Raw genomic sequence first — 24691 nt, 5'->3', positions numbered from 1 at the left:
CCGATATTAGTATCGGTACCGATACCGAGCATTTCCTGAGTACTTGTACTCGGGGGAAATGCTCTGATACTTCACCCGATACCTGGGCAGTCAGGTATCGGGTGGTGAAGGGAGTTACAAGTCTTCTCTGTGCTGTCTTCTCCCCCCTGCCGTCTTGTCCCCCTCCGTGCCACTCTCCCCCCTCAATTTGTCAGGATGGAGAGTGGAGGTAGGAGCCGCTAAACCCAGCTCCTACCTTTTCCGAATTGATCACTGACTGTCCATTCACATAACTGAGCATCGTAACCTGTGTTTACGATGCTTCAGTTTATGAATGGAGAGGAGCTTCTCTCCATTCATTTCAGCTGAGGCTGCAGAGAAAGGGACTGGGGAATCTGTGTCCTTAGTCCCTTTTCTCTGTCTTGAAGGGGAGATGTCAGAGGTCTGTTAAGACCCCTGATAACTCACCTAAGGCCCCCCCCCCCCACAGGGCTGAGATATATATATATATATATATATATATATATATATATATATATATATATATTCTCTATATATATATATATATATATATTCTCTATATATATATATATATATATATTCTCTATATATATATAATTTTGCATTAAATAATTTAAAAAATAAAATGTAAATAATAATAAACACACACCACACTGACAATCCACTACCCCCCCCCCCCCCCAAAAAAAAAAAAAAAAAAAAAAAAAAAGTGTAAAAAAATAAAAACGCGACAAAAAAAAAAAAAATCTGTATCGGCGAGTACTTGAAAAAAAGTATCGGTACTTGTACTTGGTCTCAAAAAAGTGATATCAGGACAACCCTAGAAAAAAACATTTTCCTTTACAACTCCTTTAACCAAATTTGCCCTTTGAGGACGGAATGCTTTAAAAATGTAAAAGAAGATGAAATTTGTAAAGATTCTAGTACAAAGTATTTTTTTCTCTCCCCTTTAAAAACACTGGAGAGTGTAGAGAAAAGACAAGGAGGCATTTGGGGGCTGTGTGTGGTCCAGGTCACCTCTGGCTACATTCCCATCTGAGCGGATCTCAGCGGGAAGATGTCGTGTTTACATATTTACTGTGAAGAAGCCACCAGAGAGTTAAATAAAACTCTGGCAAAAGACAACCATTATCATGCTTTAAATGGAAACAAATCTGGTGTATGTCAAGATAATATGATAACCCAACAGGTTACCGCTGTTTAAAAAACGTTCCCAGCGCCTGCTGCATATTTACTTCAAAGTTGAAGGGATAATGAAAGACGATTGCGTTGGAAGATAATGCAATAAAAGCATCCAAAACAAGACCAGTGTGCATCAACTCATCTTCACCCACCACATTCAAATCTACTCTAGAAAATGACAGTTGCATCCATGGCAACCATTTAAAGCGAAACTAAACCTTCCTACTGTTTTCAGCCAAGCAAGCTGCCATCTTGGTTTTCGTTTGATCTTCAACTGCCATGATGCTCCTGCACATGTGATCAGTTATGCCACCATAGTTTGGTTGAGAACACATGTAAATGTGACAGCTACATTCCCGGCATGTGCATGCATTTTGAAAATAGGTTTAGGTTTTGGGCTTCAAAACGATCAAACAAAAGACTGAGATGAAATGCATAGACTCACCGTCCACTTTTAGGTAAACCCATTCAATTGCTCGGTATCACAAATTGGTAATCAGCCAATCACATGGCAGCAGCTCAATGCATTTAGGACTTGAAGACGACCTCCCAAAGTTCAAACTGAGCATCAGAATGGGGAAAAAAGGATTTAAAGAGGAAGTAAACCCACTTTATATAAAAAAAAAAAAAAAAAAAAAAAAAAAAACACACCTGCAAGACAAAAGGCATAATGAGCCATACTAGCTCATTATGCAATACTCACCTCAGATCAAAGCCCCCGCAGCCACCCTCGTTCACCGCTCAGGCTGCCGACATCTCTCCCATGTATGTATGTATGTATGTATGTATGTATGTATGTATGTATGTATGTATGTATGTATGTATGTATGTATGTATGTATGTATGTATGTATGTATGTATGTATGTATGTATGTATGTATATATATATATATATATATATATATATATATATATATATATATATATATATATAAATAAATAATAAAAAGGGGGGTTGCCACCTCTGAGCCTAGATATAGAAAAAAAAAAATGTATAAAAAAAAGGGGGGTTGTCATCGGGGGCCCTGGGGGTTTCCAGGCCCCTGGGGACCCCCCCCAAAAAATTGTCCCTTTAATAAAAATATATATTTTTTTTATAAAAAAATAAAAAACAAAAGGGGAGTTGCCATTTGGGGCCCTGTGGGCCTCTAGGCCCCCTACTGCCTGTACACACACACACCCCCTTTCATTAGCCGGAGTTTTACCTTAGATGTATGCAGAAGGGATGATGAATAGTGTAAAATACACAGAGCGCAGACAACGGGCGAATAAAGAACGCCTTTTACAACAGAAGCGCGTCAGTCGGTAATGAACATCTGCCTCGCACACTGTGTACACATCGGCCGGCTCCGGAGGAGAGATGGGGCAGATAGCATGTTATGAACAGACAACAGACGGCTCTAATTACCGCCTGGCTCAAATATAACCCTGAAAAAGAGGAAGAGTTTCAGTTTTCACACCGAGAAAACACCAAAATGATTTACATAATAGCTGTAAAACACGAAACTGATCATTAGAGCCCAGGCCATCCGATCAGGCAACGTCAGCACGGAAATTTTGTTGTCTTATTGCGGACCTTGAACATAAAGTATAATTAAATCCAAGAACAAACAGTTCATATATTGCAGCTTACCAGTTTTTAGCACTTGCCCACCGGAAGGTTTTGCCCCCTTCATGACCAGGAAATGTTACTTTAACCGACAATTGCACGGTCATGCAATGCTGCACCCAAACAAAAATGTATATACTCCCCCCCCTCTTTTGGCAGGTATATGATCAGAGATTTTATTTTAGGTTATATAAACAACACACACACACACACACACACACACACACACCGTATTTTCCGGCATATAAGACGACTTTCTAACCCCTTAAAATCTTCTTGAAAGTCAGGGGTCGTCTTATACGCCGGTAACCTAACCTTACCTTATCCTAAAGACATGCAGAATCGCGGCCGTATGTTTTTCAAAAGCCGCGCCTCCTACGTCTTCTGTTTCGTGATAGGCGGAACACCCAGCTTCCCAGGAGGCACTGTGTTCAGTGTCCGCCTATCACGGAGGCCCTCTCGTCCTCGGACGAGAGGGCCTCCGTGATAGGCGAACACTGAACACAGTGCCTCCTAGGAAGCCGACTGTTCCGCCTATCACGGAACAGAAGACGTAGGAGGCGCGGCTTTTGAAAAACACACAGTACGGCCGCGATTCTGCATATCTTAAGATAAGGTAAGGGCACAGCGAGGGGGGACACGGAGCGCGGACGGGGAGAACAGCACAATGGAGGGGTAATGTCAGGTAATGGGGCACAGTCTGGCATGTAATGGTGGCACCATGAGGCGAGGCATGACTAGTAGGAAGGGGGTAGTCTTATACGGTGAGTATATCCCAAAACCAACATTTTGGCTGGAAAATTAGGGGGTCGTCTTATACGCCGGCAAAATATATTATATATATATATATATATATATATATATATAATATAATATATAAATAAATAATCGTTTGACACATTCTGTATAATTTTTTTTGTACAAAATTATCTAGAAGACAAAAGCTATGGAAAAAAGATAAAATACCATCTAGTTACTAGTGATATAAAGTTCAGATTGAGGGGGAACCTCCGCTTTAAGGTCATTATACAGCGTCACAAATCAGATTAAAATCTGGACTTTTACTAGGCCACTCCAAAACCTTAAATTTTGTTGTTTGAGCCAGAGGTGGACTTGCTGGTGCGTTTCGGATCATTGTCCTGCTGCATAACCCAATTGAGCTCAAGGCCCCTTTTACACTTGGGCGGTGTCGGCGGTAAAGCGCCGCTATTTTTTGCGGTGCTTTACCCCCCCCCCCCCCGTTACCGAGCTGGCATCTCAGTCCATGAAGTAGATAGTGACCATTGATGCCTGAACAAAGATAGTGCTGTCCTTGGAGAGAATAAAGATGAATACACTGTCAGCGGGGAGTACTGCGATCTGTTACATTGTTCATCAGGTAGGCATTGGAAAAATATCTATATCTCTCTCAATACCAAGTCCATGTTGATGTTTTATCACAAAAGTGTACCAAGTCTTTTAAGTTTTACTCAAGCAATGTTTTTGCAATCGGACCGTCTCAGATGTAGTACATCCCAGCAACATGCTAGGTGCCTGAAGATTCTCGCACAGCGCCGGTTGCTGGCGTTCTGCTGATAAGTGTGGGTGTTCCTGCAGAGTTAATGGTGACACTGGTGGGCACACACACCGACAGCTGCAGGTTCATGGGAGTGCATTCCTATTCATCTCTATAAGCCATTCTTATACAAAACTCTTTTTTTTATTGTTTTCACCATTATAAAAACGGCTTGAGGGATCTACAACTGAGAATAAGAAACAAGTGGGTAGTACAGCAACACAGGCAGACCACACACTAGCTGAATACCCGGCGTTGCCCGGTCTTCCTATCTTAACCTTTTGGGGAGGAAAATCATAGTAATATAAATATACCCATCTTTTATATAAGGGTGTAGGTAAGGGTTAATTTAACTGTCATATATTTTTATTTGGCATATAAGTAATATGTGTACCAGGTATTATTGAAATATCTCCAGGCGTACAGAAGTTATGTGGGAACATTAAAGTCCCATGCAAATCAATGGGAAATGTAACAAAAACCCCAACCCTCACAAATGGGGGTAGTTAAGGGATAAATTAACTATCCTATAGTTTAAGTGGACATATAAGTAACATGTGACCAAGTGTTATCGAAATATGTACAGCCGTTTGGAAGTTATGAAGTAACATGCATTTCCCATAGAGTTGAATGGGACTTTAAAGAAAAACCCCGACCATGGCAAATGGGGGTGGGTAAGGGTTAAACCACCTATCCTATGTTTGTTGCTGACATATAAGTAACATGTGTGCCAAGTTTCATGTTAATATCTTTAGCAGTTTGGACGTGATGCTGGAACATACATACATATACACACACACACACACGTTGAGCATACATACACACACACACACACACATACATACATGCAGCTGTGCACGAGATCATTTATTTATACACACGATCCCGCACTTCCGGGTAGTTGGCATGAACGCGCGCCACCGGCTAGCACCTGCTGCGATTACACACAGTGAAGGCCGATCGGTGGGTACTCAATGTCTGCCGATCAGAGAACTGCAAGCTGCCTATGTAAACAAGACAGATCGCCGTTCTGACAGGGGGAGGAGAGATGTGAATTCCCCAATTTCCCTTAGTAAAAGAACCCAACACAGTACACAAACACTGGCTAGGCACACAGTTAACCTTTTGATCACCCCTGATAACACCTTCCCAGCCAGTGTTTAGCTCAGTACAGTAACTGCATATTTTTAGCACTGATCGCTAAATTAGTGTTACCGATTCCCAAAAAGTGTCAGAATGTCCGCCGTTATATCATAGTCCTGCTATAAGTCGCCGATCACCATCATTACTAGTAAAAAAAAAAAAAAGTCCCATAGTTAGTAGATGCTATACATTTTGCGCAAAACAAATCCATATAACCAAAAATATGTAGCAGAATACACATTGGCCTAAATTTGATGTTTTAACCACCCCTGGACCTCCCTCAAAACAGCAGCTGGACAAACGATGGACCCTGGACGCAAGATGCCGGATTCAAGCGATTACTGTAGTTAGTAACAGATCATCCCTGGAAACCAGCAACTTGCACCCAGAGATAACTTGCAGTTAGGGACAGATAATCAGCCATGAACGAGTTACTTGCATTTACTTGCAGTCATGGACAGACAATCGTCCCTGAATGCAAGCTACTTGCACCCAGAGATTTGCAGTTAGGGGCAGGCGATTGCGTTCTGGGGCAAGCTACTTGAATCCAGGGGAGGACTTGTGGTCAGAGGCAGATGGTCTACCTTGGACACAAGATGCATGCGTCCATAAATGACTTAGTTAGAGACGGACGATTGTCGTTGCACCAGTGGCGGTGTGTCGATAGTGGGCGCAGGAGCGCTGCCCCCTCTCTCCTGCACGGCCACTGAAATACATAGATTCATGCATCGCATGAATCTATGTATTTTTGCCGGCGCCGCTGCTGCCCACTATTTAGATGACCGGCCCCCCTGGTGAGCGCCGGCCATCTGAATAAAAGCAGTGGATTGGCTTTGGAAGTGTCCATCAGAGCCAGCTGCTCTAATGGGCTTCCCGATTACAGCCCGAGGGCTGTAATCGGCTTCTAAATAGTTAACCAGGGGACACAGAGGATGTGCGTTCCCTGGTTAACACTGACATGGCCACCTGAATAACGGCAGCTGGTTGGCTGTGCGGAAGTGACTATCAGAGCCATCAGCCTTCCGGATGCTTATCCAGGGGACGTACGGGGGGTGCGTTCCTTGGATAAGACTGACAGGCGTCTCAGCCAATTAGATTCACCGGGTGCGGTTACCGGTAACTTGATTGGCTGAAGCATCATTGAGGGCGGGAGAAGACATCGAGGGACAGTGGAGGGAGGATGGCTGACCAGAGAAAGGCAAGTGCCGTGTGGGGGCAATCTGGCAGCATTTTACAGGGCAAACTGGTGGATACGCGAGGGAGTAAACTGGCGACAATTGATGGGCACAGTGACTGTTTGATGTCATGGCACAGTGGCGACAATTGATGGGCAAAGTGAGGCTGCAATTTTTTATTTATCTCATTTGTTTGCCCCCCCCCCCCCCACCACAAAAAAAAAAAAGAAACTGGAGCACCAGCCGCCACTGCCTTGCACACAAGCCACTTACCTCCAAAAATGTATTTGCGATCGGGGACAGACGACTGTCCCTGGACGCAAGATACCCACCTCAATAGACTATTGCAGTTGGGAACAGATGATCCCTGGACACAAGCAACTTGCATCCAGAGAGCGAGGTCACCATTATCGAGTTAGTCATCTTCTCCTGACTTGCAGGCAACCTCTTCACCTTGAAGTTCTCAGGTGTAGGAGGTTGTGCTATATTATATTAGAGTTTTAAAAAGAGATGCTAATCAGCGCTCCCCCTCTCAACCCTCATCCATTTTCCTTGCGAATAGTCTGATTTGGAGAGGCATTTGCTGTGCTTTTATGTGCGGTTATATAAAAACGTACGTAGGTGTGCAGGAAAACACAATTACAGGAGCCGTCTCCATCGATGACACAGACATGTGAAGAAAAAAAGTGTCTGCGTAATTTGTTATCCACGTTATCAGCGGCAATGAACCCAACGCAAAGTTTAAAGACTAAATTGGGCTCTAGATTAGAGTCATAAATACAAATTGCTGTATAGAAAAGAGGTTTGTAAAGAGCACCTACAGGCAACCAAATCAGAGACCTGTGAATGCTGTATAGCCCTTTACCTCCCACCCGACGCCAGCCACGGGGCACCATACCTCCCACCCGACGCCAGCCACGGGGCACCATACCTCCTACCCGACACCAGCCACCCGACGCCAGCCACAGGGCACCATACCTCCCACCCGACGCCAGCCACGGGGCACCACACCTCCCACCCGACGCCAGCCACGGGGCACCACACCTCCCACCCGACGCCAGCCACGGGGCACCACACCTCCGACGCCAGCCACGGGGCACCACACCTCCGACGCCAGCCACGGGGCACCACACCTCCGACGCCAGCCACGGGGCACCACACCTCCGACGCCAGCCACGGGGCACCACACCTCCGACGCCAGCCACGGGGCACCACACCTCCGACGCCAGCCACGGGGCACCACACCTCCGACGCCAGCCACGGGGCACCACACCTCCGACGCCAGCCACGGGGCACCACACCTCCCACCCCAGCCACGGGGCACCACACCTCCCACCCGCCGCCAGTCACGGGGGAACCATACCTCCCAACCTTACTTTTGCTTTATACCCCATGTCGCTTTAGTGGCGCTTCAAAGCCTCCATAGAAGTCTAATGGCAAAGTTCGCTTGAAGCACCTGCAGCTTTTGAGAGGCTTTAATTCAGCTGTTGTCACCTCCATAGATACAGCACAGTGGGTAAGTGTTGTCACCTTAGGACAGGAAGTGTGTTACAGGCAGGATCACTGGGAGAATATACTGTAAACAGAAAATAGAAAGCAAAGTCAGACGCCTCATCTGAGGACCAGAAAGCCGCAATGGATTAGATTTTTGTTCTTGCCTTTGGCTATACTTGAAATCACCCTGGGAGCAGGCTGGCTCTTAATCTTCAGCCAAAAGCAGAACATCAGGAAAGACGGGTAATAATATTTTACAGAGAAATGTAGACAAGCGAAGCATTTTTTTTAGTCTACAGATACCCTTTAATGACTGCCCAGCGGACCATGCTGGGACATGTAGTCCTCCTGTATCTGGAGCAGACTGCCATAACCTGGTCTAGCTGCTCCTATCAGGAAATGCCGAGGTCTGGGCTGCACAAAGCAGGTGTCTTCCTGACAGTGAAGAATACTAGTTATATGTAAATACTTCTAATTACTATTACAAGCATCACAGTTGCCAAAACAAAACAAAAAAAAAAAATGCACCGTGGATACAGGCAGGATCCAGGCAAGTCAAAGTTCTCCTAGAAGGGAAGCCCCGGGTTCATACCGAAATCGCGCTACGCAGCAGAGACTGAATCATGTCAGACATTTGTGATTGCAGCCAAGAACTGCACAAGCATCAGGATTAACCCTTGGTAAAACTGATGCCACTTGAGACAAAGTCGCACATTACAATTGAAAACACATTTCATGGAGTCCGTTGCAATCAATAGGACGCCAAGAAATAGCAACTTTAAAAAAAAAAAAAGGTTCTTGCACCATTACGACGAGACTTGAGTGCCATAGATCTTAAGGTTGCATGAAAGTCGCAAGCAAATCACACTGGGAGGAGGAGAACAAAAAAAAAAAAAAAAATCGCACGACAATGAGGTTGCAGCAGAGGATTACTCTGAGCAGGCGTCTCAGTCTAGGAAGTCGATTGTAATCCTGGATGAAGCCTGAACAAAAACGGCGCCGCCCTTCTGGAGAGGAAAGCACTTGAGGCAATACATACCCAGAAGTGTTAAGATCACCATACATTGTACTTGTATCATCTCCTTTAGATGGACCGCCTGGTTTTATACTAACTGAATGGATTGTTACGGTGTGAGAGTGACCTCATATTATGGTATTGGTAAATCGAAACATGATTTTACAGTGTGTGGCCAGCTTGGCACGCAACAAGAAAAGAAAAAAAAATCCTTTACAATTTATAGGACAACACAATTACAGTTCAATACAGAAGGTACAGGAGGGCCCGGCTCGTAGAGCTTACATTCTAGAGGGGGGGTACAAAAGGTAATAGTTGGAGAGAATATTTGATGGGGGTGGCTCGGGGACAGTTAGGTGGGTGTGAATAAATTAGTTTTCAGGGATCTCCTAAAGGTGGACAGGGTAGTGGCTGATCGGACATACGGGGGCAGGGAGAGGCTCTGGAGAAGTCCTGAAGGCGAGCATGGGAGGAGGTAACAAGGGAGCTAGAGAGCAGGAGGTCCTAAGAGGAGCGGAGGGGACGATTTGGGCAATATATGCAGATGAGGTTGGTGATGTAGGTGGGGGGGGGGGGGGGGCAATGTTGTGATTGCCATTTAGAATTTTACACGGTGGGGTAGGGGAAGCCAGTTAAGGGATTGGCAGAGAGGAGCAGCAGTCACGGATCGGTTAGGGCTCTTTCACATGGGCAGTTCAGGTCCGCCTGCCAGTTTTTTTGGCGGACCTAAACGGGCGCTCCGTGCTCCTCTATGGAGTCGCGGATGTCAGCGGTGACATGCCCGCCGACATCCGACCCACCAAAGTGTGACGGAGGAAAAACCTACTTTTCCATTCGTCTAGCGGATCGGAGCGGGTGAACACGGACAGACGATCCGTGTTCATCCGATCCCCCCATAGGGGAGAGCGGAGAAAAGACAGGGTGGTCCCTGCACAGTGAGCGGGGACCGCCCTGTCATCCGCCGGCTCAGCGGGGGATCAACGGAGCAATTCCCGCTGAGCAAGCGGAGGTTCACAGGGCGGATCATTACTGATCCGCCCCGTGTGAAAGGGGCCTTAGTGAGGCGTATGTATGTATGTATGTATGTATGTATTTTTTTTTTTTTTTTATTAGGTTCACTTTAAGCATGATCTGCAATAGTCGGTTTTCGTTACAACACACTTCGCAATCCCATAATGCCGTCCCCTGGCAGGTTTTTTTTTTTTAACAGCTGCGCAGTTTGCGGTTGAAACGACACATCAATTATCCCGGTTTTACGATGTTCACATTATAGGATTACAATTGTAGATTTACAAACCACCGACAACCAACTTAGGGCAGATAATTACAAGTCAGCGATAACGGCGCCCCGGGTACATGTGAAACAAAAACAAAAAAAATAAAAAAATCGGAGCGAACGAAGAATATTCTGTGCACACAATCCTGTATGTGGACAAAAAAATAAATAAATCAGATCTTCGATCCGGGGAGATGGTCATTCTCATCCAATCAACCTTGGTCTAAGGGGGCCAGTAGTATCCTACGTACAACGATAAATTGACGCTGATGAAAAATGCTAATGGCCAAAATTAGTTGGGGCAGTTCAGCCGTGTTTTTACTGCCACTCCCTCTTAAGCTGCAAAAGCGGTGGATGAGATTTACATATGCCACGCCCATAATGCTGTGCTTTGTGGCACAAATTAAACCCCCCCCCCCCCATCCAGCGTTAAGTCCCACCTACCAAATTTTAGCTATTCAAGTGCATTTACCTGCGCTGCAATCGTCTATTTGTGGGATGAGGTGTGATCGAGTCCTAAAGAAAACAGACTAGTTTGGATAAAGTGCAAGATGTAACCAATCAGAAGATAACACACACACACACACACACACACACACACACACACTTTAACTGGCTGAAACAGCAACGTCATAGCGCCAGTGGCCCCCACCCTTCTCCAGATCACTGCAGAGCGTGTCAAAACGTCACTTCTGCCCATAAGTCTTAAAGTGCTTGTAAACCCCTACAGACCACTTTAAACGTACAGATAAGCCTAGATTAAGGCAACAAATATCTCCTAAACCTACAAGCAATAATTCTATCCCTTGACCTCCTCTAACTCAAAACTGGTAACCTGTAGAAATGTTTACACGTCGCCTATGGAGATTTTTAAGGGTAAAAGTTTGATGCCATTCCACGAGCAGGTGCAATTTTGAAGCGCGACATGTTGGGTATCAATTTACTCGGCGCAACATTATCTTTCACAATATATGAAAAAAAAAAAAAAAAAAAGGCTAACTTTGTTGTCTTATTTTTCCCCATTCAAAATAGTGAATTTTTTTAAAAAAAAGTGCGCATGTAAGACCGCTGCGCAAATAGGAGTGACAAAAAGTATTGCAAAGACCGCCATTTTATTCTCTAGGGCAGGGGGTCTCCGCAGGGGGTCTCCAAACTTTCTAAACAAAGGGCCAGTCAGACTTTAGGGGGGGCCAGACTAGGGCCATTGGGAGTAAAAAATGTCCAGTGGGAGTAAATAATACAATATCTTTGGTGACAGTGGAAGGACTAGTGCCCCATTGTTGGTGTTAATTTAAAGAATTGATGGTGTCAGTTGGAGGAATAGTGCCCCATTGGTGTCAGCAACAAGAATTATGCCCCATTTAAATTGGATGGAATAGTGCCCCAAGGGCCGCATTAGGGCAAGCAAAGCCCTAATGGGCCGCAGTTTGTAGACCCCTGCTCTAGGGTGTTAGGGGAAAAAAAAAAAAACACACACACAATATATAATGTTTGGGGGTTCCAAGTAATTTTCTAGCAAAAAAAGAAGAAGTGTCTGAACACTGAGTCTGAAAAACAGGCTTGGTTCTTAAGTGCGACACCGATTTCAAAAAGTAGTTTCTGTACTACTTTTTGCAATTTACAGCGACAGAAACCCACACAGATGTCACTGAAATCACAGCCGACATGCAGGAGTGAAATCGCGAGAGTTCAGCTGAACTAGCACAGCTTCATTCCCACAGCTCAGTGTGAGCCCTGGTTCACACTGGGTACGATTTGGAACGATTTGAGATGCGATTTGACATGTCAAATCGCATCTCAAATCGGCGGCAATTGTCGGCAATGGCACTGTCCTAATCAGTGCGACGCCGCATCTGCGATTTCAAAAAGTAGTTCCTGTACTACTTTTTGCGATTTCGGGCCGCGATTTACATTAAATTGCGGCCGAAATCGCGGCAAAATCGCAGCCGCGAAATCTTTGAATTCGCAGCAGTGTGAACCTAGGCTTAACCTGGGCTAAAACCTGAAAGTCGATTGGTTACGATTGATTGACTTGGGGAAAATGTTATAGATAGGCAACCGACTTGACGCAATTGAAGGTTTTTATACACACACACGATTACGTAGGTATCACATTATTATAATTGTATGTTTATGGTAACAAGGGGCGCAACATAGGCAGGCTAATTCTAATCAGGACTAGAAATGCAAACTAGTAATGAAAACATTAGTGCCGTGTGCAATACATACAAAATAGAATACAATTATATACAGAAAGTACAAATTTCCTTTACAGTTACCATGCCCAGCTGTACCAATTTTAGTAACAAAGCGCCCCCCCCCCCCCCCCCCCAAAACACACTTTTCAGTAAAGTTTTCCCATTCAACCAAAGCTTTCATTTTACTTTTTAAAGATGCCATATGGCCTTTGCTAGTCCGAAATCCTCTTCTGCGAGTCTCTTAAACCAATTTCTCTTAGAGCCGGTTCACACTGGGGCGGCACGACTTCGGGGGCGACTCGGCAAGGCGTCCTGAAGACGACTTCAGAGGCGACTTGCAAAATTACTTCTGTATAGAAGTCAATGCAAGTCGCCCCCGAAGTCGTACAAGAACCTTTTTCTAAGTCGGAGCGACTTGCGTCGCTCCTATTAGAACGGTTCTGGTGAATAGAATGGGACGCGACTTGTCAGGCGGCTGAGTCGCCCCAGTGTGAACCGGCTCTGAATGACTAAATACTCAACCTCTGACTGTCGGGGGTCAGCCCTTCCTTCTCTGTGCTGGTAGCTCAGCTGTCAGCCAATTGCCAGCTCCCATCTCTCCACAGTGATCCACCTGTTGATGATCCTGCTCGTCAGCTCTGCCTACCTAAAGCCTTCCAGTTCATTTGCCCTTTGCCTTCACCTGTTTTAACATCACAAGAGACTTTCTCCTGCGTTCCTGTTGAAGACCTGCTTGACTGATGTTCCCTCTGGCTACAGATCCTGCTTGCTGCACTACTACCTTTATCGCTGGCTCTTGGACATTGTCTTGGCCAACTACCCGACCTGGTTACTGAACTCTGACTATGTTTTGACTACGCTTACACCATTTACCTTCTTATTTTTATTATTAAACAAGTGTGATTTAACTGTACTTCGGTCTCGGTCTGATTCATGGTTTCTGACACCGACTTCAAGGCATGATAAAGGATCCCCAGAGCACTATGGGTTAGTCCCACTAAGATTTTCCTGCATTGCAGTTCAACTGATGCTACTTGAGGCACTTTCATTGGACAGAGGATGACAGGACTTTGCCATGCAGTCATGCTTTTAAGTTGGCCAATTACATAATTTTCACATATATTGGTATGATCAAAACTAAATGTCAAGTTTATTGCAACTTTTCCGCTCAATGGGTCATAAATACCCACAATTAGAATAGCAACACATCAGATTATTAAACAATCAGACTGAAATGTGTGTCTACACTTAGCAACTTTGAAACCATACCAGAGAGGGGCACAGAAGATGACTTTCTGCCCAACGAAGGCAACAGAAGACACCTTGCGGTACCTATAGTGCACATTAGTTGCAGTCATGTACACAGCTCTCCACACACTACAAATCCCTCCATAGTCCCATCTCAGGGTCGATGGAGAGACGGCGACTACCTTCCTACATACAGAGGGACCATGGAAGGAACGTAGTCACCCTCTAAGACATGGGTCTTCATACTACAGCCCTCCAGTTGTTCAGGAACTACAATTCCCATCATGCCAAGTCATGTCTGAATGTCAGTGTGTTACAATGCCTCATGGGATGTGTAGTTCTACAACAGCTGGAGGGCCGTAGTTTGAGGATCCCTGCTCTAAGAGGAAGTCAGATCGCAGCAGCAAGATACAGGAGATGGAGGAGGAGGCCGAGAGCAACAGGAGGGACTTTCTGAGTTAGGAATATCTAGTTGAATAGTTTCTATTTCAAATGTCACTTCGGCCAATTTTTAGACATCAGAAGTGGGTACAAGCGTTCCAGCTCGCGATTTTAAAAGGGCGCTTTACACATATTTCCATGTGTCCCATGTAGGGCAGCCCATTCACTTCCGCCACATCTGCGTTGTTTGTTCAAAAAAGAAGCTCCTTTTACCGCAACAAGCCCAATTTTTAAATACCGTGAGAGTTGGTTGCGTTTTACCGCGATTTGGAATAGTGGGCAGCACTGCAATGTTAACAGGGCCTTAAACAGACGTTGTGGCCGAAGTAACCAGAGTCAGAGTCAAAGGCCCGGATTCACGTAGAAGCATTCATCTTTGTGCGGGCGTAACGTATCCTATTTACGTTACGCCTCCGCAACTTTGACAGGCAAGTTGCCGTATTCTCAAACCAAAGTTGCAACGGCGTAGCGTAAATGGGTCGGCGTAAGCCAACCTAATTTAAATCTGGAAGATGTGGGCGTGTGTTATGTAAATTTTATGTGACCCCACGTAAATTTTGCTTTTGACGAACGGCGCATGCGCCGTCCGTGAAAGTATCCCAGTGCGCATGCTCCATATTAACCCGCAAGAAGCCAATGCTTTCGACGTGAACGTAAATGACGCCCAGCCCTATTCACGAACGACTTACGCAAACAACGTAAAAAGTGAAAAATTTGACGCTGGCCCGACGTCCAAACTTAACATTGGTACGCCTCATATAGCAGGGGTAACTTTACGCCGGGAAAAGCCTAACGTAAACGGCGTATCTGTACTGCGTCGGCCGGGCGTACGTTCGTGAATTGGCGTATCTAGCCGATTTACATATTTCTAGGCGTAAATCAGCGTACACGCCCCTAGCGGCCAGCGTAAATATGAAACTTAGATACGACGGCGTAAGAGACTTACGCCGGTCAGATCTAATACAAATCTATGCGTAACTGATTCTAAGAATCAGAAGAATCAGGCGCATAGATACGACGGCTCGGACTCAGAGTTACGACGGCGTATCTGGAGATACGCCGGCGTAACTCGTACGTGAATCCGGGTCAAAATGTCTTATATTTAAAATGGATACATTTGTTTTCTTTGCATTACAAATTATTATATTCTATAGACTAAAAGATCGGCTCACACTGCAGCGGGTTCCCGCATCGCATGTCTCCCGGCGGCAGTTCACACTGCCCTATGCGAACTGCTGGGAGTGTCAATAATATAATACAGATAGTTAAAAAAAAAATCCAATCAATAAGGGTTAGGACTGCAGAAGGCCGCCAATGCCCAAGCGGCGGTTGCTTCTCGCTCAATCACCGATCAATCAACTGGTCTCCAATCAATGAGGCAACGCTACAGAACGGCGGAAGACGTCTCTCGCTTCCCAAGAGGTTTTGCAGCAGCTGTGACGCTGATCGGCGATGTCCAACTAATGCGGCTTCCTATCTGTATCCAGATCTGGGCCACTCGGATTAAATTCGGCCCGCGGTGAAAAATCTGTCGGCAGCCCCCGGGAGTGGGTCAGATGGAGGCACGGATGGCTGGGCGGCAGTCGTGTGTGTGTGTGTGTGTGTGTGTGTGTGTGTGTGTGTGTGTGTGTGTGTGTGTGTGTGTGTGTGTGTGTGTGTGTGTGTGTGTGTGTGTGTGTGTGTGTGTGTGTGTGGCGCTCAGGCTGCATCACAAACAGTCGCACGGTAACGATTCTCCGACCTGGGGTGCCCTGATTCCAAAAAGCTGGGTGAGCTGAAAACGCTGAACTAATCATTCTTCACCGCTTTCTGGACTAGAAAGTTTGTAAAAAAAATAAAAAATAAATAAAAAATATATAAAAATAAAAAAAAAAAGTCACAGATCCTCGCCTGTCGCTGAACTTTACGAAGCGCTCTTTTCCGGCATGCAAATCTGGCAGATTTCAGCGTCCCAGAATTAATCTCTCTCCACATTCGATCAGGTTTAGAAACCCTTTCAGCGTTTTACCGCCACTTATCGATAACGCACAGAACACATTGACGGTTTGTAGCAACTAAAGTTCGCCAAATTTTTTTATTTAAAAAAAAACGCTTCTAAAAAATGCAGCAAGAGGAACAAGACTTCCCTGCAGCTGAAGGAGCGAGAATCCAAGTTGAAAATATGAAGAATAATAGAAATAATATTTTTATTTCTATTATTCTTATTCTTATTTCTATTATTATTCTTTCTATTATTATTTCTATTATTCTTATTATTATTTCTATTATTCTTATTATTAATATTAATAATAATAATAGAAATAATAATAGAAATAATAATAGAAATAATAATAATAGAAATAATAATAATAGAAATAATAATAATAGAAATAATAATAATAGAAATAATAATAATAGAAATAATAAAAATAGAAATAATAAATAATAATAATAAAAATAGAAATAATAAAAATAGAAATAATAAATAATAAAAATAGAAATAATAATAATAATAATAATAATAGAAATAATAGAAATAATAAAATGTATTAATAATAAATAATGGGGGCAGCCTGTCACCAGAACCCCCAAAAGACAGAATAAGTTGGCGATCCAACCTACCGATCAGGATCCTCCCTCCCTGTGGATTACCCCCTCACCATTAAGAATGCAGCAAAGAAAAAAAAAGGGACTTCCTTGCAGCAGAAGGAATGAGACTTGAAGTCTATGGCGGGGGGGGGGGGGGGATCTGGTCACCAGGACCTTTATAAAGACAGGGACCTATAGGGGACTCCCAGCCCTGAAAGGATAAACAGAAAGAAAAAAAAAAAAGGGGGGGGGGCAGAGCGCGGGACTGATCAGGTGCGGATCATCAGATGAAAATAATTATTGTTTGTTTATTTGTTACAGATAAAGTTTGTTGGTTATTCAATATTTATTTTTATCTGAACCGCACCTGATCACTGCTGCTCTCAGCACCCCCCCCCCCTATGGACTTATCGTGACCCTACCTGTGAATCCCCCCCCCCCCCTTTTTAAAACCAAGAATGCAGCAAGATGCACAAAACTTCATTTGCAGCAGAAAAAGTGAGACTCCAAATCAAGAGGAGAAGACACACACACACACACACACAGGATCTTGGTGCCAGAACCCCCAAAGCACAGAATGAGCTGGTGGTCCAACCTACTCATTGGGACCTCCCTGCACTTTTTTTTATTACAAATAAGAATGCAGCAAGAGGCACAAGACTTCCTTTGCAGCCAAAGAAGTGAGACTCCAAACTTCAGAAAAAAAACTTTAGAAAAAAAAAATCCTAATAAAAATATTAGCACAACAGGAGGTCACTAGAAACCCCAAAGCACGGAAAGAGCTGGTAGCCCAACCCAGTGTTTTTTTCAACTCCAGTCCTCAAGGGCCCCTTGGTGCAGCCTGATTTACAGTTTTCAGTACTCTCCCTGCCCCCCCCTTTACTAAAGGAGGGGGATCTTGTTGCCAGAACCCTCAAAGGACAAAAATGAGATGGTGGTCCAACCCACTCATCAGGACCCTCACTGATTTTTTTTTTGTGTTTGGGAGTCTCACTTCCTCTGCTGCAAGAAAGTCTTGTTCCTCTTGCTGCAGTCTTTTTTTTTTTTTTTTTAGCATGCAGCAAGAGGAACAAGACTTTCTTGCAGCAGAGGAAGCGAGACTCCCAAACACAAAAAATAAATAAATAAAAAAATATATATTTTTAATAATAATAATAATAATAATAATAATAATAATATTATTATTATTATATAAAATATATATTTTTTATTTATTTATTTTTTGTGTTTGGGAGTCTCGCTTCCTCTGCTGCAAAGAAAGTCTTGTTCCTCTTGCTGCAGTCTAAAAAAAAAAAAAAAAAAAGAAGACTGCAGCAAGAGGAACAAGACTTTCTTTGCAGCAGAGGAAGTGAGACTCCCAAACACAAAAAATAAATAAAAAATTAATCAGTGAGGGTCCTGATGAGTGGGTTGGACCATCATCTCATTTTTGTCCTTTGAGGGTTCTGGCAACAAGATCCCCCCTCCTTGCCATAATAATAATAAAAAATATATTTTTTTGTAATAATAATAATAATAATAATAATAATAATAATAATAATAATAATAATAATAATAATAATATTTTTTTGTAATAATAATAATAATAATAATAATAATAATAATAATAATATATTTTTTTGTATTAATAATAAATATATTTTTTTGTAATAATAATAATAATAATAATAAATAATAATAATATTATTATTATTATTATGGCAAGGGGGGGATCTTGTTTCCAGAAATATATAATGAACTTGGGGGGGGGGGGGTTGGCAACAAGATACCCCACATTTTTTTTAACCTGGAGTGGAGTCTTATTTCTTCTGCAAAAATAAAATACAAACAGGGGGATCTTTTTGGAGCTGGAGGTACAATTTAGGATCGAGCAGTGATTGGCTGACCTCTCTCCACGCTGATGTGACAGCAGCCCAGATGTTCCAGAGGGGCGATCCCAAAATCCAGAGGTCACGGGGGGCGTCACCCGGGCGCACACGGGGCTTAGCTGCAGCCGGTGTCCAGCACACAGCCTGCCAAATCCTGGATTAAAGGGACATCCCATAAGAAGCCTACACCTCCGGGACCTGTCCCCGGCTCACAGGTTGTCTCCCCCCACATCCTCCCGCTATGGACCCGTCCATGCCCCCCATGTATTTCCCTTACCTGGGGCGGGATGCAGCGCTGACACGTCCGCTCAGGATGAGCCCTTTGTGCGCTCTGCTCTCTCTCTCTCCACTCTCCCAGCGGCAGCAGCAGCCAGCCCATTCCTCCCTGCCCAGTACTGATGTCAGCGCAGGCTGGGAGGGGCGGAACCGACACTCAGCGCTCAGCCAGTGGCGGCGCGGGAGGGCGTGGCTTGCGTTCTGGGAGATGAGATGAGTTCATTTACTGTCACAGGACATTGGGGCAGCTCGCAGCCAATCAGAGCGCGATTTGGGCACAAGGGGGCAGCGGGCAGCCAATCAGAGCGCGATTTAGGGTACAAGGGGGCAGCGGCCAGCCAATCAGAGCGCGATTTTGGACACAGTAGAATAAGGCTGATCACACAGCAAATAGATGTACTGCATCCCTATCAGTTTTTAGCACTGATACATTTTTTTAGACTTCATGGGCCAGATCCACAAAGAAGTTACGCTGGCGTATCTATTGATACGCCGCGTAACTTCTAGGTTGCTCCGGCGTATCTTTGTTTTGTATCCACAAAACAAGATACGCCTGAAGCTGGGCTAGATCCGACTGGCGTACGTCTTAGTACGCCGTCGAATCTAAGGTGCATATTTACGCTGGCCGCTAGGTGGCGCTTCCGTCGAATTCCGCGTCGAGTATGCAAATTAGCTAGATACGGCAAACCACAAACGTACGTCCGGCCGCGTATTTTTTTAAGTCGTTTCCGTAAGGCTTTTTTCGGCGTAATGTTACCCCTGCTATATGAGGCGTAGCCAATGTTAAGTATGGACGTCGGGCCAGCGGCAAATTTTTCCGTCGTTTGCGTAAAACGTTCGCGAATAGGGCTTTGCGTAGAATGACGTTCACGTCGAACGCATTGGCTTGCTGCGGGTTAATTTGGAGCACGCGCACTGGGATACCCCCCACGGACGGCGCATGCGCCGTTCAGAAAAAACGTCATTTACGTTGGGTCAAGTAAAATTAACATAAAACACGCCCACATCTTTATCATTTGAATTCCGTGCCCTTACGCCGGAAGATTTACGCTACACCGCCGTAACTTTAGAGGCAAGTGCTTTGTGAATACAGCACTTGCCTCTCAAAGTTGCGGCTGCGCCGGTGCCGATCTATGTGGATCTGGCCCATAGGTTAAAGGGTTACTAAAGGAAAAAAAAAATTTCTTTAAAATAACAAACATCTTATACTTACCTCCACTGTGCAGTTTGTTTTGCACAGAGTGTCCCCGATCCTCGTCTTCTGGGGTCCCTCGGAGGCTGTCTCTGGCCTCCCCGCAAGAACTCACCACATTCATGCGAGAAAGCTTGCATGGTGATGAGTCCTTGCTGGCGCGCTCCCGCGATACAGCGAGCGGCCTTAGCCGCTCACTGTATAACTCGGCCCCGCCCCTCGGCGCGCTGCGTCACTGGATGTGATTGACAGCAGCGCCAGCCAATGGCTGCGCTGCTCTCAATCCATCCGCTCTAGCCAATCAGCAGCCAGGCTGAGCAGCGAAGAGGATCTCGGGACCGAGCGTGGGACTTTTGACGGGTCAGGTAAGTAAAACGGGGGCTCATGGGGGGGGGGCCAAGATCATCAGATGTTTTTTCACCTTAATGCATAGATTGCATTAAGGTGGAAAAAAAAACTTCCTTTACAACTCCTTTAACATAGAGTGGAGCTTTTAAAAAAAAAACGCCCAAATTCAAATAAACTGCAGTTTATCAGCTCCAGTGTGCGTGGAGCCTAAGCCTAGGTTCACATTGGAGCGATTTGTTATGCGATTTCAGAGATCAAATCACATGACAAGTCGCAGTCTATTGGCGGCAATGGCACTCTTCCAATTGGTGCGATACCAATTTTGCAGCACTGCACCGATTTGCAAAAGTAGTTCCTGCACTACTTTTGTAGATTTCAGGTGCAATTTCAATAGACATCTGTGTATGAAGCCACATAGATGTCTATCAAGTAGCACCTGAAATCGCGCTGACCTTGCTACTTTGAAATCGCGCTACTTCAAGAGAACTTACGTTTTTTCCCCCCAAAAATCTAAAAATAAATAGAAAAAATAAATTTGAATTTTTTTTTCTTTTTTTATACTCACCTGAAAGGGCGGTTGCTATGCGGAAGTAGCTCTTCTGCCTCTTCCTCCACCGCGTTGGATCTTCTGCCTCGTCTTCCGTCGTGGTGTCTTCAGGTGAATGGGGCGCTCTGCCTTCTGGTAACTGTGTGTAACCCAGGAGGCAGCCGCCCATTCACAAAGCACCGCGCATGTCGTGCATGCGCAGTAGGAAACGGTAAGGCTTCAATGCCTGTTTCTCTTAGTTAGGATGGAGGCGCCAGGACCAAGCTATCGCTGTCGGGGGACCGACATCACGGGCGACTAGGACAGGTAAGTGTCCTTATTAAAAGTCAGCAGCTACAGTGTTAGTAGCTGCTGACTTTAAAAAAAAAAATTCACAAACAGACCAGAGAGTAAAAAAGCATGCAATAATTACCACCAGGGTTTTGCTGGAGGTATCACATGCTGTATTTGACAAATAGCTGCGGGCCATTATCCAGACATTGCAGCCTGGCAGGTCAGGAAGGGGGGAGGGGGGCGAGCGAGCGCCCCCTACCCCTTTACTGAACCATACCAGGCCACATGCCATCAACATGGGGGGGCCCCTCTCCAAAGCACCTTGTCCCCATGTTGATGGGGACAAGGGCCTTAACCCCACAATCCCTCATTCCCACAACCGTGGCCGGTGGTTATGGAGGTCTGCGGGCAGGGGGCTAAGCCCCTGATTGGAGGCTTCCCGATGGTGATCTTTTGCATACCTGGGGCAGTCCACAGTTTATTCAGGGAGCGATATGGATTCTGGAGCGGCTGTGCAGGTCCAGTATAGAGTCACCGTTCTGGAATTTCAGCTGCCACCCATGTGGCATTCAGGAGTGCTGCACAAAGCCCATTTCTGCGGGACGCTGGGAAAACTTTGTAATTTGCGCGGACTGTCTCTCAGAAACCAGGACGGTTGGGAGGTTTGCAATTTGGAGAAGCCGGCAGAATCACCACGATTGAATGAATGGCTTTCCATTCATGACAGCTCGCTTTCTGTTGACATGCTGTGTACAGGGTGTCAGGTACCATGTGATAGCTGTGGGCTAATCACAGCTTCACAACAGAAAGCGAGTAGTCGTGAATGCAAACTATTAATGACTGATTACATTGAAGTCATGTGATCGCTATGATGACCAATGACAGCAATAATATATTACCCCGGTCACTCACAGCGGCTGAGTACGGTACTGAGCGGCGGGATCCGCTGTCGGGGGGAATTCCCATTTCTTTCAGTATTTGCCACATCTTGTGATCCACACAATCGAAGGCTATACTGTAGTCAATAAAGCAAATGTAGACATTCTTCGGGAGCTCCCTGGCTTTCTCCAAGATCCAGCGAATGTTGGCAATCTAGTTCCTTATTAGCAATGCTTTCTAAGGCCCACTTGACTTCACTCTCCAGGATATCTGGTTGAAGGTCAGGGATTGCATCATCTTGGTTATATGGGACATTCAGATCATTCTTGTATAGTTCTTCTGTGTATTCTTGCCATCTCTTCTTTATCTCTTCTGCTTCTGTCAGGTCCTTGCCATTTTTGTCTATTACCATGCCCCTCTTTGCCCCTCTTTGCACACAACTTGATATCTCCAATTTTCTTGAAAAGCTCTCTAGTCTTGACCATTCTGTTGTTTTCCTCTAATTCTTTTCTTTGCTTGTTTAACCACTTGCTTACTGAGCACTTAAACCCCCCTCCTGCCCAGACCAATTTTCAGCTTTCAGCGCTGATGCATTTTGAATGACAATTGCGCGGTCATACCACACTGTACCCAAATGACATTTTTATCATTTTTTTCCCCACAAATAGAGCTTTCTTTTGTTGGTATTTGATCACCTCTGCATTATTTATTTTGTTAGAAAATTTTGCAAACAGGTAATTTTTCTTCTTCATTGATGTACACTGATGAGGCTGCACTGATGGGCACCGATAGGCTGCACTGATGGGCACCGATGGGCTGCACTGATGGGCACCCTTGGGCTGCATTGATGGGCACCGATAAGACGGCACTGGTGGCCACTGATAGGTAGCACTGGTGGGCACTGAGAGGTGGCACTGATGGGCGGCACTGAAGGGCATTGATAGGTGGCACTGAGAAGTGGAACTAATAGGTGGCACTGATAGCTGGCAGTGATGGGCACAGATGGGTGGCAGTGATGGGCACTGATCAGCACTGGTAGGTTACACTGATAGGCAGCACTGCTAGGTGGCACTGATGAGGCACTGATTGGCACCACTGGTGCCAATCAGTATTAAATAAATGTAATATTAAATACTATTTATTCATCGTTTCTTTTTTATTCTTCTATTGGTCAAACTAGATGGACTTTTGCCTAGATAGTCTTTCTTCAACATGATTAATTGTATATTATTATTATTATTATTATTATTATTATTATTATTATTATTAATAATTATTTTTATTATTATTATTAATCATTTTTACATATTTTTTGTAATATTATATATTATTTATTTATTATTTGTTTCTATTTATTCATTTATTTCTATTGGTTAAAACTAAATGTACTTTTGACTAGATAGTCTTTTTTAACCTGATTAATTATGTATTATAATAATTATTATTAATTGATATGTATATGTATATATATATATATATATATATATATATATATATATATATATATATATATATATATATATATATATATATATATATATATATATATATATATATATATAATGATATACTATTTATTTATGTTTTGTTTATATTAATTCTTTTTTTTTCTCCTATTGGTTAAACTACATAGACTTTTGACTAGATGGTCTTTCTTCAACCTTATTAATTATGTATTTATTTTTATCATTATTATTTATTTTTATATACATTTTTTTAAATATTATATACTATTTATTCATTGTTTCTATTTATTCTTTTTTTCCCTCCTATATGGACTTTTGACTAGATGGTCTTTCTTCAACCTGATTAATTATGTATTTATTTTTATCATTATTATTGATTTTTATATACATTTTTTAAATATTAAATACTATTTATTCATTGTTTCTATTAATTCTATTTTTTTCCTCCTATATGGACTTTTGAATAGATGGTCTTTCTTCAACCTTATTAATTATGTATTTATTTGTATCATTATTATTTATTTTTATATAAATTTTTTAAATATTATATACTATTTATTCATTGTTTCTATTTATTCAATTTTTTTCCTCCTATATGGACTTTTGAATAGACGGTCTTTCTTCAACCTGATTAATTATGTAACCAGTAAATCCCAACAAACAGCAGAACCACATCCGCTGATAGGAGGTAAGTATGCATCTGTGGAGGGGGAAGGTGGGTTAGGTAAGGTGAATGGAAAGGGCAGAAAGGAAAAATGCACTTTGTTTGAAAGCACACTTATCCTTTAATACATTTTACTTACCACAAGCTCATTTTATTGCCAAAATTTGAATTTCTACTTCCGTCTCCATTAACCAGCTCCATGGTCTACGTGCTCCTCGTCATGTATAATGTATGATGTATTGATGCGTTGAGTATAGTAAGTGTCCGTCTATCA

At 43.8% G+C, this 24691-nt stretch overlaps 1 protein-coding gene across 1 annotated transcript in view; it reads right to left on the bottom strand.

Moving 5' to 3' along the window:
* Window positions 1-19178, bottom strand: part of CAMK1 (calcium/calmodulin dependent protein kinase I) — a 142105-nt gene extending 122927 nt beyond the window's left edge. The window contains exon 1 of the mRNA XM_040359030.1: window positions 19050-19178. The gene's annotated coding sequence lies outside the window, so the exon portion shown is untranslated. The remainder of the gene's footprint in view (window positions 1-19049) is intronic.
* Window positions 19179-24691: the final 5513 nt, after the last annotated feature.

This window comes from Rana temporaria, chromosome 7, assembly GCF_905171775.1.
Source record: "Rana temporaria chromosome 7, aRanTem1.1, whole genome shotgun sequence".
Classification (NCBI taxonomy): Eukaryota; Metazoa; Chordata; class Amphibia; order Anura; family Ranidae; genus Rana; species Rana temporaria.
This window is presented reverse-complemented; position numbering and strand designations above follow the sequence as displayed.